Source organism: Gobio gobio (genome assembly GCF_949357685.1).
Source record: "Gobio gobio genome assembly, chromosome: 17".
Classification (NCBI taxonomy): domain Eukaryota; kingdom Metazoa; phylum Chordata; class Actinopteri; order Cypriniformes; family Gobionidae; genus Gobio; species Gobio gobio.
Window position 1 is genome coordinate 52,975,205 of NC_137110.1, and position 20,000 is coordinate 52,995,204.

The 20,000-nt window shown below is 49.7% G+C and overlaps 1 long non-coding RNA gene across 1 annotated transcript in view; it reads right to left on the reverse strand.

The window, feature by feature from the left end:
• LOC307141458 overlaps positions 1-10,544 on the reverse strand; it is a 19,170-nt gene extending 8,626 nt beyond the window's left edge. Inside the window, exons 1-4 of the long non-coding RNA XR_013818350.1 lie at positions 10,429-10,544; positions 8,246-8,449; positions 7,809-8,053; positions 6,886-7,208 (exon numbers count right to left, since the gene is read on the reverse strand). This is a non-coding gene — a long non-coding RNA (uncharacterized lncRNA). The remainder of the gene's footprint in view (positions 1-6,885; positions 7,209-7,808; positions 8,054-8,245; positions 8,450-10,428) is intronic.
• Between the last annotated feature and the right edge of the window lie 9,456 nt (positions 10,545-20,000).

Consider the following 20,000-nt stretch of genomic DNA (forward strand, 5'->3'; position numbering starts at 1 on the left):
CATGGGTTAGTGATGACACCGATGACACGCCTCCTCACACTGACCATGGGTTAGTGATGACACGCCTCCTCAGACTGACCATGGGTTAGTGATGACACAGATGACACGCCTCCTCACACTGACCATGGGTTAGTGATGACACAGATGACACGCCTCCTCAGACTGACCATGGGTTAGTGATGACACAGATGACACGCCTCCTCAGACTGACCATGGGTTAGTGATGACACAGATGACACGCCTCCTCACACTGACCATGGGTTAGTGATGACACAGATGACACGCCTCCTCACACTGACCATGGGTTAGTGATGACACAGATGACACGCCTCCTCACACTGACCATGGGTTAGTGATGACAGATGACACGCCTCCTCACACTGACCATGGGTTAGTGATGACACAGATGACACGCCTCCTCACACTGACCATGGGTTAGTGATGACACAGATGACACGCCTCCTCAGACTGACCATGGGTTAGTGATGACACAGATGACACGCCTCCTCACACTGACCATGGGTTAGTGATGACACAGATGACACGCCTCCTCACACTGACCATGGGTTAGTGATGACACAGATGACACGCCTCCTCACACTGACCATGGGTTAGTGATGACACGCCTCCTCAGATTGACCATGGGTTAGTGATGACACATATGACACGCCTCCTCACACTGACCATGGGTTAGTGATGACACAGATGACACGCCTCCTCAGACTGACCATGGGTAAGTGATGACACAGATGACACGCCTCCTCAGACTGACCATGGGTTAGTGATGACACAGATGACACGCCTCCTCACACTGACCATGGGTTAGTGATGACACAGATGACACGCCTCCTCACACTGACCATGGGTTAGTGATGACACAGATGACACGCCTCCTCACACTGACCATGGGTTAGTGATGACACAGATGACACGCCTCCTCACACTGACCATGGGTTAGTGATGACACAGATGACACGCCTCCTCAGACTGACCATGGGTTAGTGATGACACAGATGACACGCCTCCTCACACTGACCATGGGTTAGTGATGACACAGATGACACGCCTCCTCACACTGACCATGGGTTAGTGATGACACAGATGACACGCCTCCTCACACTGACCATGGGTTAGTGATGACACAGATGACACGCCTCCTCACACTGACCATGGGTTAGTGATGACACAGATGACACGCCTCCTCAGACTGACCATGGGTTAGTGATGACACAGATGACACGCCTCCTCACACTGACCATGGGTTAGTGATGACACAGATGACACGCCTCCTCACACTGACCATGGGTTAGTGATGACACAGATGACACGCCTCCTCAGACTGACCATGGGTTAGTGATGACACAGATGACACGCCTCCTCACACTGACCATGGGTTAGTGATGACACAGATGACACGCCTCCTCAGATTGACCATGGGTTAGTGATGACACAGATGACACGCCTCCTCAGACTGACCATGTCCAAACTTTATTGATAATTTAAAGACTGACAGTGTCAAACGTCTGCAAGCGCAACTCCTGTGTAAGAAGCGGCTCTGAAACCCAGCAGACAATGTAGCTGTAGTCGGACACACACAGATCTCTACACTGTATGCCAGGTTCAGAACCACATCGGCCTCGTTTCCCTCCAGCTGTGGTCATGTGACGTACCGCTCCAGCTGTGGTCATGTGACCCAGATCCTCCAGACGGACGGGCGGCCATCAGAGACCCAGTAGCCAGATGTAGCTGCTGACGGCCCACAGGACCTACACGGACTACTGAGCGCAGGATGGACGCCTTGAGCTGGTTCTGGTTCTGGTCCTGCAGACAGAAGGCAGATGACCCGGCTCAGGGGTCAGAGGTGAGCAGGGGTCAGAGGGGGAGCAGGTGCTTTAGGGCGTTTTCACACCTGAGAGTCGCACCACGGTCCGAATCGAAGTTTATGTTTTGATACTTTTTATACATTCGGTTAGTTTTGGTTTGGTTTCACATTGCCATCATGTGAGCGCACTAAAGAACTTTACATGACACACGCATGTCCACTGGTCATCATCATGTGGGCGCACTAAAGAACTGCACATGACACACGCGTGTCCACTCGTCATCATCATGTGGGCGCACTAAAGAACTGCACATGACACACGCGTGTCCACTCGTCATCATCATGTGAGCGCACTAAAGAACTGCACATGACACACGCATGTCCACTCGTCCTCATCATGTGGGCGCACTAAAGAACTGCACATGACACACGCGTGTACACTCGTCATCATCATGTGAGCGCACTAAAGAACTGCACGACACACGCGTGTCCACTCGTCATCATGTGAGCGCACTAAAGAACTGCACATGACACACGCGTGTTCACTCGTCATCATCATGTGGGCGCACTAAAGAACTGCACATGACACACGCGTGTCCACTCGTCATCATCATGTGGGCGCACTAAAGAACTGCACATGACACACGCGTGTCCACTCGTCATCATCATGTGGGCGCACTAAAGAACTGCACATGACACACGCGTGTTCACTCGTCATCATCATGTGGGCGCACTAAAGAACTGCACATGACACACGCGTGTCCACTCGTCATCATCATGTGAGCGCACTAAAGAACTGCACATGACACACGCGTGTTCACTCGTCATCATCATGTGGGCGCACTAAAGAACTGCACATGACACACGCGTGTCCACTCGTCATCATCATGTGGGCGCACTAAAGAACTGCACATGACACACGCGTGTCCACTCGTCATCATCATGTGGGCGCACTAAAGAACTTTACATGACGCGTGTCCACTCGTCATCATCATGTGGGCACACTAAAGAACTGCACATGACACACGCGTGTCCACTCGTCATCATCATGTGGGCGCACTAAAGAACTGCACATGACACACGCGTGTCCACTCGTCATCATCATGTGGGCGCACTAAAGAACTGCACATGACACACGCGTGTCCACTCGTCATCATCATGTGGGCGCACTAAAGAACTGCACATGACACACGCGTGTCCACTCGTCATCATCATGTGGGCGCACTAAAGAACTGCACATGACACACGCATGTCCACTCGTCCTCATCATGTGGGCGCACTAAAGAACTGCACATGACACACGCGTGTCCACTTGTCATCATCATGTGAGCGCACTAAAGAACTGCACATGACACACGCGTGTCCACTCGTCATCATGTGAGCGCACTAAAGAACTGCACATGACACACGTGTGTTCACTCGTCATCATCATGTGGGCGCACTAAAGAACTGCACATGACACGCGTGTCCACTCGTCATCATCATGTGGGCGCACTAAAGAACTGCACATGACACACGCGTGTCCACTCGTCATCATCATGTGGGCGCACTAAAGAACTTTACATGACACGCGTGTCCACTCGTCATCATCATGTGGGCGCACTAAAGAACTGCACATGACACACGCGTGTCCACTCATCATCATCATGTGGGCGCACTAAAAACTGCACGACACACGTGTGTCCACTCGTTGTCATCATGTGGGCGCACTAAAGAACTTTACATGACACACGCGTGTCCACTCATCATCATCATGTGAGCGCACTAAAGAACTTTACATGACACACGTGTGTCCACTCGTCATCATCATGTGAGCGCACTAAAGAACTTTACATGACACACATGTGTCCACTCGTCATCATCATGTGAGCGCACTAAAGAACTTTACATGACACACACGTGTCCACTCGTCGTCATCATGTGGGCACACTAAAGAACTGCACATGACACACGCGTGTCCACTCGTCATCATCATGTGAGCGCACTAAAGAACTGCACATGACACGCGTGTCCACTCGTCATCATCATGTGAGCGCACTAAAGAACTGCACATGACACGCGTGTCCACTCGTCATCATCATGTGGGCGCAATAAAGAACTGCACATGACACGCGTGTCCACTCGTCATCATCATGTGGGCGCAATAAAGAACTGCACATGACACATGCGTGTCCACTCGTCATCATGTGAGCGCACTAAAGAACTGTACATGACACACGCGTGTTCACTCGTCATCATCATGTGGGCGCACTAAAGAACTGCACATGACACACGCGTGTCCACTCGTCATCATGTGAGCGCACTAAAGAACTGCACATGACACACGCGTGTTCACTCGTCATCATCATGTGGGCGCACTAAAGAACTGCACATGACACACGCGTGTCCACTCGTCATCATCATGTGGGCACACTAAAGAACTGCACATGACACACGCGTGTCCACTCGTCATCATCATGTGGGCGCACTTAAGAACTGCACATGACACACGCGTGTCCACTCGTCAACATCATGTGAGCGCACTAAAGAACTGCACATGACACACGCGTGTCCACTCGTCATCATCATGTGGGCTCACTAAAGAACTGCACATGACACACGCGTGTCCACTTGTCATCATCATGTGAGCGCACTAAAGAACTGCACATGACACGCGTGTCCACTCATCATCATCATGTGGGCGCACTAAAGAACTGCACATGACACGCGTGTCCACTCGTCATCATCATGTGAGCGCACTAAAGAACTGCACATGACACACGCGTGTCCACTCGTCATCATCATGTGGGCGCACTAAAGAACTGCACATGACACACGCGTGTCCACTCGTCATCATCATGTGGGCGCACTAAAGAACTGCACATGACACACGCGTGTCCACTCGTCATCATCATGTGAGCGCACTAAAGAACTGCACATGACACGCGTGTCCACTCGTCATCATCATGTGGGCTCACTAAAGAACTGCACATGACACACGCGTGTCCACTCGTCATCATCATGTGGGCGCCCTAAAGAACTGCACATGACACACGCGTGTGCACTCGTCATCATAATGTGGGCGCACTAAAGAACTGCACATGACACACGCGTGTCCACTCGTCATCATCATGTGGGCACACTAAAGAACTGCACATGACACACGCGTGTCCACTCGTCATCATCATGTGGGCGCACTTAAGAACTGCACATGACACACGCGTGTCCACTCGTCAACATCATGTGAGCGCACTAAAGAACTGCACATGACACGCGTGTCCACTCGTCATCATCATGTGAGCGCACTAAAGAACTGCACATGACACGCGTGTCCACTCGTCATCATCATGTGAGCGCACTAAAGAACTGCACATGACACGCGTGTCCACTCGTCATCATCATGTGGGCTCACTAAAGAACTGCACATGACACACGCGTGTCCACTTGTCATCATCATGTGAGCGCACTAAAGAACTGCACATGACACGCGTGTCCACTCATCATCATCATGTGGGCGCACTAAAGAACTGCACATGACACGCGTGTCCACTCGTCATCATCATGTGAGCGCACTAAAGAACTGCACATGACACACGCGTGTCCACTCGTCTTCATCATGCGAGCGCACTAAAGAACTGCACATGACACACGCGTGTCCACTCGTCATCATCATGTGAGCGCACTAAAGAACTGCATGACACACGCGTGTCCACTCGTCATCATCATGTGGGCGCACTAAAGAACTGCACATGACACACGCGTGTCCACTCGTCATCATCATGTGGGCGCCCTAAAGAACTGCACATGACACACGCGTGTCCACTCGTCATCATCATGTGAGCGCACTAAAGAACTGCACATGACACACGCGTGTCCACTCGTCATCATCATGTGAGCGCACTAAAGAACTGCATGACACGCGTGTCCACTCGTCATCATCATGTGGGCGCACTAAAGAACTGCACATGACACACGCGTGTCCACTCGTCATCATCATGTGAGCGCACTAAAGAACTGCACATGACACACGCGTGTCCACTCGTCATCATCATGTGAGCGCACTAAAGAACTGCATGACACGCGTGTCCACTCGTCATCATCATGTGGGCGCACTAAAGAACTGCACATGACACACGCGTGTCCACTCGTCATCATCATGTGGGCGCACTTAAGAACTGCACATGACACACGCGTGTCCACTCGTCAACATCATGTGAGCGCACTAAAGAACTGCACATGACACGCGTGTCCACTTGTCATCATCATGTGAGCGCACTAAAGAACTGCACATGACACACGCGTGTCCACTCGTCATCATCATGTGAGCGCACTAAAGAACTGCACATGACACACGCGTGTCCACTCGTCATCATCATGTGAGCGCACTAAAGAACTGCATGACACGCGTGTCCACTCGTCATCATCATGTGGGCGCACTAAAGAACTGCACATGACACACGCGTGTCCACTCGTCATCATCATGTGGGCGCCCTAAAGAACTGCACATGACACACGCGTGTCCACTCGTCATCATCATGTGAGCGGCATCTGGACATTGATTGGTTTGTAAACGGATGTGCGTCTTTGACAAGAATGACTGAACGGACTCATATCGCTGCCACTATTGAACATTGCTGGACTATTTTTTATTTGTTACGTTTAAAAGTGGACATTTCAAGCTTTATATTCACATATTTCTCATGTTTGTGAGACGAGTATCTGCTGAGCTTCGGTTTATTTGAGACGCTTCAGTTCATGTGTAAAGCATGTGATCGCTCCCGCCATTATTGTCTGCTATAGACTATTTGCTTCTTATTTATTAAATCCAGGCAATTATCTGATGAAACGTTGATTAAAATTAAGATACAATTTATACAAAACGAAATTCACTTTAAAGAAAGGCTTTCTAAGCAAAATCATACAAAATTTAGTTTTAAATCATTTCTGACCTTCTGTCTTATTGCGCATCTTTTCACTTTTCATAATCAATGTAGCCTAGATTGAATTTAAAAATGACATTATAATATTTAAACATAAACAGGAACTTCCTGTAAATGCTCTGAGAGTCTAGAAACGAACCAAACCTTTGTTCAGTTTGATCCGGACTGAGACGACCTCTTTTCGTCGGACCAGATTTCGTCTGTTCGTGGTTTCACACCTGTAGTTTTGATTCGGACCAAACTGAAAAGTCAGAAAATCCGGATCACATGACTCTGGATCCTGGGATAGTTGTTGGGTTATCAGGGATGACGGAAGCTTGTGTCGTTCTGGCTTCGCTCGGTCACATGACTGACGTGTGACGGCTCTTTTCCACTCGCATCATCTCCTGTTTCCATGAGGTCACATGACACCAGTTTTCCATGATGAGCTGCTGACCTACTCTTGAGCAGGACGGCCGTCGTCTGACCTGTGTGTGAACCGGACAGACAGGAAGGGTTTCAGATTCGTGTGTGTGATCAAGACTTCTGCACATTTCTTATCTTCACAGAGACTGCAGTGCTAACGGCTGTGGTGTCGTATTTCACTATAGACAGAGAGAAGTGGGACTGACCAATCAGAGCGCTCGTCCCAGCAGCCCATTCATAAAAGCGTGCGTCACCCTTCACCCACATGCTCTCTCTCTCTCTCTCTCTCTCTCTCTCTCTCTCTCTCTCTCTCTCTCTCTCTCTCTCTCTCTCTCTCTCTCTCTCTCTCTCTCTCTCTCTCTCTCTCTCTCTCTCTCTCTCTCTCTCTCTCTCTCTCTCTCTCTCTCTCTCTCTCTCTCTCTCTCTCTCTCTCTCTCTCTCTCTCTCTCTCTCTCTCTCTCTCTCTCTCTCTCTCTCTCTCTCTCTCTCTCTCTCTCTCTCTCTCTCTCTCCGCCTCTCCGCTTCGGCCATTACACACAGAGCGAGGACACACACACTGTTGCTCACATCTTTAGCCTGAAAGAGTGCAAATGTTTGATTCGCCTTAAACAGCATGAAAGATAATTATAGAAGATTTAGGGTTACTCAAAAATGTGATGTACCTTGAAATCCTGGATGATGCTCTTTCATGCCGTTGAGTTTAGCGGGACTCATGTCCTGGTGTTTCCGCTGAGCTGAAGGAGTTCACCTGTCAGGTGTGTGTGTCAGGATTCTCTTCCCTTCCTCTCTCTCTGACCCTAAACCTGTTCCTCGCCGGCTATCTAGAGTCCGCAAACACTTGCACAATCCCCTGAGAGCTGCTGTTTTCCTCTCTTCCAGAGCTGCTTCTCTTCCTGATGATCAGCCCCTGTGAAAGCAGGTTCAGGTCAGGGTTAGTCGGCATCCATCTTGAGTTTAATGAGTAATCTGCTCCTCAAGCTCACTCCTGTTCCTCCTCACATTATAAACACTTTAACACATCCCTCCATTAAAACGTGTCACAGGACACAAGGCACATTGTTCTTAAAACCACGATGACATTGCAAAATGTAGAACTCACATTCCCATCCAGAGGAAAGCTCTCGCCTGCCCCTCTACACCTCCACCGTTCCCTCGCTCCTCTCCTCCAGTTTCTCCTCATTCCTGTCCTGATCTGTTCTTCTCTCCATTTTTACTCCCACGCTGTAATCGAGTCACATGTTGCCGGTCTGGCCCCTTTAAAGAGAGGCGGGAGCTCGGGTGGGCGGCCCCTGTCGGTTCTGACCTATCAGGGCGGAGGGGCGGGGCTTACTGTGGCATTTTTCTCAATGGGAAGGTCAGAGACGCCATTCATTGAGACACAAAGGAATGTCATTTGCTGGAGAAACTCCTCGTGTATTCAGGAGACATGAATTATAATAGCCTTCAAATAAATGAGTTATATTTGTAGTAACATTAGAATAAGACATTGAGTTCTAGAAGCCCAAACCTTCCCACTCAATAACACACAGCCGTCCATCTGATGGAGGAACTGTTATAAGCACAGGCTTTATTCTGACGGACACGAGCTCTCGCTCTTCAATGCTTAAACATCCGCAGTTCAGATCCGCCTTACGTGTGTCGAAGGTCAGGATAGGGTCAGGTTAGGGTCAGGTTAGGGTCAGGTTAGGGTCAGGGTCACACTGGTTTACATGTCAATGATGGTTTTCACGAATGATTCTGCAAAGTGTCTCCTGTGGGTTCAGTCTTTAAATGATGTTGGGCTCATCAAACCCATGATTCTGTGTGTGCGACTGTGTGTGTGTGTGTGTGTGTGTGTGTGTCTAATATATTTATGGCGATGCACTCAAATGCATTATAAAGACTTGTGTGTGTCTAGTGTGAGTATGACAGATGGTGGGAATCAAACGCTTTTATTGTTACGCCAGGTTAAGGATAATTATTTGAAGATGATGATGAAGATGATGATGATGATGATGAAGATGAATGGATTGAGAACTGCAGTGTCCAGTGTAAGAACTTTATTCTGGTCTTTTTCAGGGTCATGGGGTTCTTCTGCTAAAGCTTGATTTCTACTGGATGAATCTCTTCAACATGACATTCGTCAGAGTCGAACATTAATAAGTGTTGCCATATAGCATTAACTTATATTAATGAATTAATTGAGGCCAGAGAATGTTTTTTAAACTGATTTACAGCTTTTGAATGGTAACTGTAAGAAAATATCCCTGTTAAATGCAATAGGACCCGATTAAATTGAGTTATAATGTGTAAATGTGTGATTTAGTTATTGTTTTAATTCAGGAAATATAAACGCAATTGTTTAAAATCATATACAAATATAAAACACACCAATTGGAAGACCTTCAGGACGAGGACAGCCTGTAATTGTGGCTGAATACACACTTTCATAAAGACCTGAGTGTGTATAAGAGCAGACAACCATCTGTGTTTTTACAACCAACCTTAATTCTCTCCTCATTCGCCCAAACGGCAAGATTTTTAGATGTCAAAACTATAAGCGCACTCGATACAATATTTTAGGCATCATATGCGCGTCCACGCTCGCGACACAAAATACCGCGCGCGTCCGTGTTCTCGCGTCGCGCCTCGAGTTTCACCGGTGATTCCACACACACACACACACACACACACACACACACACACTGAGATGATTCTACACAACCACTAAAGCCCTTCGCGTGCGGGAACTTCGGAAATCTTCATGAAGCTGCTTTATCATCACATGAGCCCGTGTACATGTCGAGCCCTTCGACGTTTTGAATCATGAATAAGAAGATAAAACGGATCTGAACGACAAACGGAATGAAATGAACAATCACCCGCGGCTTTACCGTCATTAACGTGAACGCGACAGTTTCCCGTCGAACTTCTGAGAGAAACGCGTCACGTGTCTGATCATATCCATGAGTCTGATCATATTCATGAGTCTGATCATATCCGTGTGTGTGTGTGTGTGTGTGTGTGTGTGTGTGTGTGTGTGTCTGATCGAGACCATGAGCGATTTCTGGAGCTCTGGCTCTTCATCTGTAACTTCACTGATCGCGAGTCAGTTTCATGATCTGTCAATCACGCCAGAGGCAGATCATTAATCAGATATTGATCTCTCTGGCTTTGATTTCTGTTCCTGACTCTGGAAGAAAAGACTTTATAAAGTCTCAGGTTGAGTGATGCAACCGGTGTTATGACTGAACACACACACACACACACACACACACACACAGACAGAGATAAAGGTCTTACCTGAGCACGAATACACTTCATCCCACTGATTTCTCCACATTTCTCTTCTTTCAGTGGCATCTACTTTTCTTTGTCAGTTGTTGTCCTTCACTGGCATGATCTGAACCGTGTTCTACATGAGACGTGTTTCTCACCGTGATATAAAATCTCTCTCTCTCTCTCTCTCTCTCTCTCTCTCTCTCTCTCTCTCTCTCTCTCTCTCTCTCTCTCTCTCTCTCTCTCTCTCTCTCTCTTTTATTCACACAAGTGATCAATCGGCAGGCGGTGAACAGGCTTAACTCCATATACCTCTCCACCCCCGTGTGTGTGTGTGTGTGTGTGTGTGGACCCCTGCCTACACACTCACTCAAGGGCTCTCAGCCCCCAACACACACATATATAGCCTGATCCACACACACACACACACACACACACAGCCTGATCCACACACACACATAGCCTGAATTACACACACACATACACACATAGCCTGATCCACACACTCGTACACAACAGCACATCTACACGACGGCCGCCCACCAGAGCTCCTCCATCCCTGCATCGCCGTCTAATGGAGGACGGCCCCAGCTAATTATGTTTCACCCTCCATTAATTAATAGAGGCATTATCTTACACCGGCTTTAATGCGTTTGGGTGAACGTTACACCGGGTGGTGTGTGTGTGTGTGTGTGTGTGTGTAATCGCTGTCTGTAGCCAGAGAAGCGGGAACAGGTTTAGCCAGAGAAGCGGGAACAGGTTTAGCCAGAGAAGCGGGAACAGGTTTAGCCAGAGAAGCGGGAACAGGTTTAGCCAGAGCAGCGGGAACAGGTTTAGCCAGAGAAGCGGGAACAGGTTTAGCCAGAGCAGCGGGAACAGGTTTAGCCAGAGCAGCGGGAACAGGTTTAGCCGGAGAAGCGGGAACAGGTTTAGCCGGAGAAGCGGGAACAGGTTTAGCCAGAGCAGCGGGAACAGGTTTAGCCAGAGAAGCGGGAACCGGTTTAGCCAGAGAAGCGGGAACAGGTTTAGCCAGAGCAGCGGGAACAGGTTTAGCCGGAGAAGCGGGAACAGGTTTAGCCAGAGAAGCGGGAACAGGTTTAGCCGGAGAAGCGGGAACAGGTTTAGCCGGAGAAGCGGGAACAGGTTTAGCCAGAGCAGCGGGAACAGGTTTAGCCAGAGAAGCGGGAACCGGTTTAGCCAGAGAAGCGGGAACAGGTTTAGCCAGAGAAGCGGGAACAGGTTTAGCCGGAGAAGCGGGAACAGGTTTAGCCGGAGAAGCGGGAACAGGTTTAGCCGGAGAAGCGGGAACAGGTTTAGCCAGAGCAGCGGGAACAGGTTTAGCCAGAGAAGCGGGAACCGGTTTAGCCAGAGAAGCGGGAACAGGTTTAGCCAGAGCAGCGGGAACAGGTTTAGCCGGAGAAGCGGGAACAGGTTTAGCCGGAGAAGCGGGAACAGGTTTAGCCAGAGCAGCGGGAACAGGTTTAGCCAGAGAAGCGGGAACCGGTTTAGCCAGAGAAGCGGGAACAGGTTTAGCCAGAGAAGCGGGAACAGGTTTAGCCGGAGAAGCGGGAACAGGTTTAGCCAGAGCAGCGGGAACAGGTTTAGCCAGAGAAGCGGGAACCGGTTTAGCCAGAGAAGCGGGAACAGGTTTAGCCAGAGCAGCGGGAACAGGTTTAGCCGGAGAAGCGGGAACAGGTTTAGCCAGAGAAGCGGGAACAGGTTTAGCCGGAGAAGCGGGAACAGGTTTAGCCAGAGCAGCGGGAACAGGTTTAGCCAGAGAAGCGGGAACAGGTTTAGCCGGAGAAGCGGGAACAGGTTTAGCCTGAGAAGCGGGAACAGGTTTAGCCAGAGCAGCGGGAACAGGTTTAGCCTGAGAAGCGGGAACAGGTTTAGCCGGAGAAGCGGGAACAGGTTTAGCCGGAGAAGCGGGAACAGGTTTAGCCGGAGAAGCGGGAACAGGTTTAGCCAGAGAAGCGGGAACAGGTTTAGCCTGAGAAGCGGGAACAGGTTTAGCCAGAGCAGCGGGAACAGGTTTAGCCTGAGAAGCGGGAACAGGTTTAGCCAGAGAAGCGGGAACAGGTTTAGCCGGAGAAGCGGGAACAGGTTTAGCCAGAGCAGCGGGAACAGGTTTAGCCAGAGAAGCGGGAACAGGTTTAGCCGGAGAAGCGGGAACAGGTTTAGCCAGAGAAGCGGGAACAGGTTTCGCCAGAGAAGCGGGAACAGGTTTCGCCAGAGCAGCGGGAACAGGTTTCGCCAGAGCAGCGGGAACAGGTTTCGCCAGAGCAGCGGGAACAGGTTTAGCCAGAGCAGCGGGAACAGGTTTCACCAGAGCAGCGGGAACAGGTTTCGCCAGAGCAGCGGGAACAGGTTTAGCCAGAGAAGCGGGAACAGGTTTAGCCGGAGAAGCGGGAACAGGTTTAGCCAGAGCAGCGGGAACAGGTTTAGCCAGAGCAGCGGGAACAGGTTTCGCCAGAGCAGCGGGAACAGGTTTAGCCAGAGAAGCGGGAACAGGTTTAGCCAGAGAAGCGGGAACAGGTTTAGCCAGAGAAGCGGGAACAGGTTTCGCCAGAGCAGCGGGAACAGGTTTAGCCAGAGCAGCGGGAACAGGTTTCACCAGAGCAGCGGGAACAGGTTTCGCCAGAGCAGCGGGAACAGGTTTAGCCGGAGAAGCGGGAACAGGTTTAGCCGGAGAAGCGGGAACAGGTTTAGCCGGAGCAGCGGGAACAGGTTTCGCCAGAGCAGCGGGAACAGGTTTCGCCAGAGCAGCGGGAACAGGTTTAGCCAGAGAAGCGGGAACAGGTTTAGCCAGAGAAGCGGGAACAGGTTTAGCCAGAGAAGCGGGAACAGGTTTCGCCAGAGCAGCGGGAACAGGTTTAGCCGGAGAAGCGGGAACAGGTTTAGCCAGAGAAGCGGGAACAGGTTTCGCCAGAGAAGCGGGAACAGGTTTCGCCAGAGCAGCGGGAACAGGTTTAGCCAGAGCAGCGGGAACAGGTTTAGCCAGAGAAGCGGGAACAGGTTTCGCCAGAGAAGCGGGAACAGGTTTCGCCAGAGCAGCGGGAACAGGTTTAGCCGGAGAAGCGGGAACAGGTTTAGCCAGAGAAGCGGGAACAGGTTTCGCCAGAGCAGCGGGAACAGGTTTAGCCGGAGCAGCGGGAACAGGTTTAGCCGGAGAAGCGGGAACAGGTTTCGCCAGAGAAGCGGGAACAGGTTTCGCCAGAGCAGCGGGAACAGGTTTAGCCGGAGAAGCGGGAACAGGTTTAGCCGGAGAAGCGGGAACAGGTTTCGCCAGAGAAGCGGGAACAGGTTTAGCCGGAGAAGCGGGAACAGGTTTCGCCAGAGAAGCGGGAACAGGTTTCGCCAGAGCAGCGGGAACAGGTTTAGCCAGAGCAGCGGTAACAGGTTTCGCCAGAGCAGCGGGAACAGGTTTCGCCAGAGCAGCTGGAACAGGTTTCACCAGAGCAGCGGGAACAGGTTTAGCCAGAGAAGCGGGAACAAGTTTAGCCAGAGAAGCGGGAACAGGTTTAGCCAGAGCAGCGGGAACAGGTTTAGCCAGAGAAGCGGGAACAGGTTTCACCAGAGAAGCGGGAACAGGTTTAGCCAGAGAAGCGGGAACAGGTTTCGCCAGAGAAGCGGGAACAGGTTTCACCAGAGCAGCGGGAACAGGTTTCGCCAGAGAAGCGGGAACAGGTTTCGCCAGAGAAGCGGGAACAGGTTTAGCCAGAGAAGCGGGAACAGGTTTAGCCAGAGAAGCGGGAACAGGTTTCGCCAGAGAAGCGGGAACAGGTTTCGCCAGAGAAGCGGGAACAGGTTTCGCCAGAGAAGCGGGAACAGGTTTCACCAGAGAAGCGGGAACAGGTTTCGCCAGAGAAGCGGGAACAGGTTTCACCAGAGAAGCGGGAACAGGTTTCGCCAGAGAAGCGGGAACAGGTTTCGCCAGAGAAGCGGGAACAGGTTTAGCCAGAGAAGCGGGAACAGGTTTAGCCAGAGAAGCGGGAACAGGTTTAGCCAGAGAAGCGGGAACAGGTTTCGCCAGAGAAGCGAGAACAGGTTTCGCCAGAGCAGTGGGAACAGGTTTAGCCAGAGCAGCGGGAACAGGTTTCGCCAGAGCAGCGGGAACAGGTTTAGCCAGAGAAGCGGGAACAGGTTTCGCCAGAGAAGCGGGAACAGGTTTCGCCAGAGCAGCGGGAACAGGTTTAGCCAGAGCAGCGGGAACAGGTTTAGCCAGAGCAGCGGGAACAGGTTTCGCCAGAGAAGCGGGAACAGGTTTAGCCAGAGCAGCGGGAACAGGTTTAGCCAGAGCAGCGGGAACAGGTTTCGCCAGAGCAGCGGGAACAGGTTTCGCCAGAGAAGCGGGAACAGGTTTCGCCAGAGAAGCGGGAACAGGTTTCGCCAGAGAAGCGGGAACAGGTTTCGCCAGAGAAGCGGGAACAGGTTTCGCCAGAGAAGCGGGAACAGGTTTCGCCAGAGAAGCGGGAACAGGTTTCGCCAGAGAAGCGGGAACAGGTTTCGCCAGAGAAGCGGGAACAGGTTTAGCCAGAGAAGCGGGAACAGGTTTAGCCAGAGAAGCGGGAACAGGTTTCGCCAGAGAAGCGAGAACAGGTTTCGCCAGAGCAGCGGGAACAGGTTTCGCCAGAGAAGCGGGAACAGGTTTCACCAGAGAAGCGAGAACAGGTTTCGCCAGAGCAGCGGGAACAGGTTTCGCCAGAGAAGCGGGAACAGGTTTCGCCAGAGCAGCGGGAACAGGTTTAGCCAGAGCAGCGGGAACAGGTTTCGCCAGAGAAGCGGGAACAGGTTTCGCCAGAGCAGCGGGAACAGGTTTAGCCAGAGCAGCGGGAACAGGTTTAGCCAGAGCAGCGGGAACAGGTTTAGCCAGAGCAGCGGGAACAGGTTTAAGGCCCTGTTATACTCGCGCCTGGCTCCGCAGCGCGAGCTCCGCAAACTGCGCGCGCTCCTCCCCCAAACGGACGAGGCGTTTATAGTCGACGCGCGCGCCGTTGTAGTATTCTGTGAAACGACAGGGGGCGACTTGGAGTAATTGTTCTTAAATCCGTCGAAAGCAGGAGCGAAGAAGTAGTTTACCGGAACAGGTGAACAGGGCGTCCCGCAAGCCGTTCGTGGAACATAAACGAACCCACATGAGCCCCGTAACTTTACAAGAGAGACTGGCCGTCACACTACGTGTTCTTGCGTCTGGCAGTAACCAAAAATTTGTTGCCTCCAGTTACAAGTTGAGCTCGACCACAGTTTCGTTGATCGCAGTACAAGTACAGGACTGTCATCAGAAGGGGATGTATACAGTAATGTTGCCAATCAAAGTTAAAAAAAAAAAAAAAGTGTTACATCTTGTGTGTTGCTTTGTGCTTTAAAATATATTTTTTCACTTTCATGTATAAGTTATCACAGTGTTTGTAATAAAACCATAAAACTGAAAGCGTGGCATTGGTCGACATTAGAACAAAATAGATGGATGTGAAAACATGCATACACTATATTGATATTTTTATACTATATATATATATATATATATATATATATATATATATATATATATATATATATATATATATATATATATATATATATTATAGTTCACAGTGCATTAACTGAAGATGACAACTAATTTCTGATTTTGTTTGTACATTCTGAAATTAACACTAAACAAGCACAAAATGCTGCATAAAGTGTCTTGTAAACTAATGTACTAAATTAAGCCTCTTTGTACAGTTACTTTTTATAAAACCTTATTTTATCAAAGGTTCTATTTCAGTTAGTGTAGGCTCATTTTGAAAATGTAAGCAGTTACTTAAGACAAGTGCAAACTGGGTGCTTAATGCAAATGTATTCTAAAGTCCTATTCACAAAAGGAATGGATGGTTGGACGGATGGATGGCCATCAATGCAAACTTTCCATGAATTCTGTGCCATCTGGCTGTCGCGATGATCCCTCATGGAATGGTCATAAATGTGCCGGTACTGACGCACCAGCTCGGACAAAGTCGCCTCAAAATCGCACATCTTCGGATGCGGAGGTGCGCGCGGAGTTACAAAAAATGCGCTGCGCACCGCCAGGCGAAATGGGGTCTTGCGGAGCCAACGCGCGAGACCGCCCCCTCCGCGTTGACGTCATTTTTGCCGCGCGCACCCTCGCGCTCTTGCGGCCGCGGCGAGTATAAACAAGGCTTTAGCCAGAGCAGCGGGAACAGGTTTCGCCAGAGCAGCGGGAACAGGTTTAGCCAGAGCAGCGGGAACAGGTTTCACCAGAGAAGCGGGAACAGGTTTAGCCAGAGCAGCGGGAACAGGTTTAGCCAGAGCAGCGGGAACAGGTTTCACCAGAGAAGCGGGAACAGGTTTCGCCAGAGCAGCGGGAACAGGTTTAGCCAGAGAAGCGGGAACAGGTTTAGCCAGAGAAGCGGGAACAGGTTTCACCAGAGAAGCGAGAACAGGTTTCGCCAGAGCAGCGGGAACAGGTTTCGCCAGAGAAGCGAGAACAGGTTTCACCAGAGAAGCGGGAACAGGTTTAGCCAGAGCAGCGGGAACAGGTTTAGCCAGAGCAGCGGGAACAGGTTTCACCAGAGAAGCGGGAACAGGTTTCACCAGAGAAGCGAGAACAGGTTTAGCCAGAGCAGCGGGAACAGGTTTCGCCAGAGAAGCGGGAACAGGTTTAGCCAGAGAAGCGGGAACAGGTTTCACCAGAGAAGCGAGAACAGGTTTCGCCAGAGCAGCGGGAACAGGTTTCGCCAGAGAAGCGGGAACAGGTTTAGCCAGAGAAGCGGGAACAGGTTTCACCAGAGAAGCGAGAACAGGTTTAGCCAGAGCAGCGGGAACAGGTTTAGCCAGAGAAGCGGGAACAGGTTTCACCAGAGAAGCGAGAACAGGTTTCGCCAGAGCAGCGGGAACAGGTTTCGCCAGAGAAGCGGGAACAGGTTTAGCCAGAGAAGCGGGAACAGGTTTCACCAGAGAAGCGAGAACAGGTTTCGCCAGAGCAGCGGGAACAGGTTTCGCCAGAGAAGCGGGAACAGGTTTAGCCAGAGAAGCGGGAACAGGTTTCGCCAGAGCAGCGGGAACAGGTTTCGCCAGAGAAGCGGGAACAGGTTTAGCCAGAGAAGCGGGAACAGGTTTCGCCAGAGAAGCGGGAACAGGTTTAGCCAGAGAAGCGGGAACAGGTTTAGCCAGAGAAGCGGGAACAGGTTTCGCCAGGGCAGGACGAGATAAAGCCTTTCCCTTCAGTCCAAGTTAGAGCTGAACTCGAGCGATTTGTCTCACTTCAGCCATGAATCAGATCCGGCTCAGATCAGTGTGAAACCGGTTCAGTTCTGAATGTGAAGTTAGTCTGAAACCGCATCATCGCCGTCCGTTTAGCATACAGTGCTGGTTAACATTAAGAGGAAGAATGAGTGTGTGTGGCTTCAAACTGCAGGGGAGGAGGAGAACTAGTCGACTTACACTCGCTTTTAAATAATTATCATAAGAGGAGAGCAACTCGCACAACGCAGAGCTTTCAGAAGTGAAGACCGACATTACTGAGAGCGGGGAAGTGTCACAATCACTCTCTCCATCCTCACACACACCTGCTCTGTGGCTCTCTGGGCATCACAGGAGAGATTGTGTGTCTGTGTGTGTGTTTGCATGTATACAGCCCATGGGTGTGTGTGTGTGTGTGTGTGTCTGTCTGGTTGCATGCATGCGGCCAATGGGTGTGCGTGCGTGTGTGTGTGTGTGTGTGTGTGTTTTTGCATGTATATGGCCAATGGGTGTGTTTGTGTGTGTGTGTGTTTTTGCATGTATATGGCCAATGGGTGTGTTTGTGTGTGTGTGTGTTTTTGCATGTATATGGCCAATGGGTGTGTGTGTGTGTGTTTTTGCATGTATATGGCGAATGGGTGTGCGTGTGTGTGTGTGCTTGCATGCATGCGGCCCGTGTGTGTGTGTGTGTGTGTGTGTGTGTTTTTGCATGTATATGGCCAATGTGGGCATGTTTTTGTGAAATATCAGGACACAAATGTGTATAATGACATGGGTATTACAAAAAGAGGATGAAATATGAGGACGTTCCCCATGTCCTCACTTTTCAAAATGCTTATAAATCACACAGAACAAGTTTTTTTTTCACAGAAAGTGAACTGCACAGTCTCCTGTGAGGGTTAGGTTTAGGGACAGGGGCAGTGTGTGTGTGTGTGTGTGTGTGTGTGTGTGTGTGTGTGTGTGTGTGTGTGTGTGTGTGTGTGTGTGTGTGTGTGTGTGTGTGTGTGTGTGTGTGATGGGTAGGTTTAGGGGCAGTGTAAGGGAATAGAAAATACGGTTTGTACGGTATATATATATTTCATCACGACCGGATGAAAACGCTAAATTATCTAAACTGACAGCGTGTGTTGAAGATATTAAACACTGGATGACGTGTAATTTTCTGCTATTAAATTCAGATAAAACGGAGGTGTTACTTATTGGTCCAAAAAACTGCCCACAAAACCTCTCACAATACAACTTTAACTTGGAAGGATGTCCTGTCGCTTTATCCACTACAGTAAGAGACCTGGGTGTTATATTAGACCGCAACTTGACATTCGAAAATCATATTTCATATGTTACAAGAACGGCATTTTTCCACCTTAGAAACATTGCTAAGCTACGTAACATGCTATCTATTTCTGATGCAGAAAAGTTAGTTCATGCATTCATGACCTCGAGACTAGATTACTGTAATGCTTTATTAGCTGGTTGTCCTGCATCATCAATAAACAAGCTACAGTTAGTCCAAAACGCGGCTGCTAGAGTTCTTACTAGGTCAAGAAAATATGATCATATAACACCAATTTTATCATCTCTACACTGGTTACCTGTGAAGTTCCGTATCAATTACAAAGTATTGCTACTGACCTATAAAGCCCTAAATGGTTTAGCTCCAGTGTATTTAACGGATCTTCTATCGCCCTACAATCCATCGCGCTCTTTAAGATCACTAAACTCTAGGCTTCTGGTCATTCCTAGGATATCTAAACCCACTAAAGGAGGGAGGGCTTTTTCACATTTAGCTCCTAAACTCTGGAATAGTCTTCCTGATATTGTTCGAGGTTCAGACTCGCTGTCCCAGTTTAAAACTAGTTTAAAACCATCTGCTTTTCTGTTGTTATCTCGGGACACTAGTCCTGAGGTAAATAGTTCATCAGCTCCAGTTTGTATCAGCCTCTCATGGAGACTTCAGATGCCCCGACACCTGTGATGAGACGACTCGACGCCAGCGTTATGGCCTAAATTAATACACGATTGATTAACTTTTTCGAACATTATTCTTTAACATTGTCTTTCTAACATTTTTACTGTACATCTATGAAATGCACTTTCTGTGAAGCTGCTTTGAAACAATGTGTATTGTGAAAAGCGCTATACAAATAAATTTGAATTGAATTGAATTGAATATAAAAACCATTACGCCTATGGAATGTCCTCACATTTCACAAAAACAAACGTGTGTGTGTGTGTGTGTGTGATTGCATGCATGCGGCCAATGGGTGTTTGTGTTTGTGTGTGAATGTATGTATATGGCCAATGGGTGTGTGTGTGTGTGTGTGCTTGCATGCATGCGACCCGTGGGTGTGTGT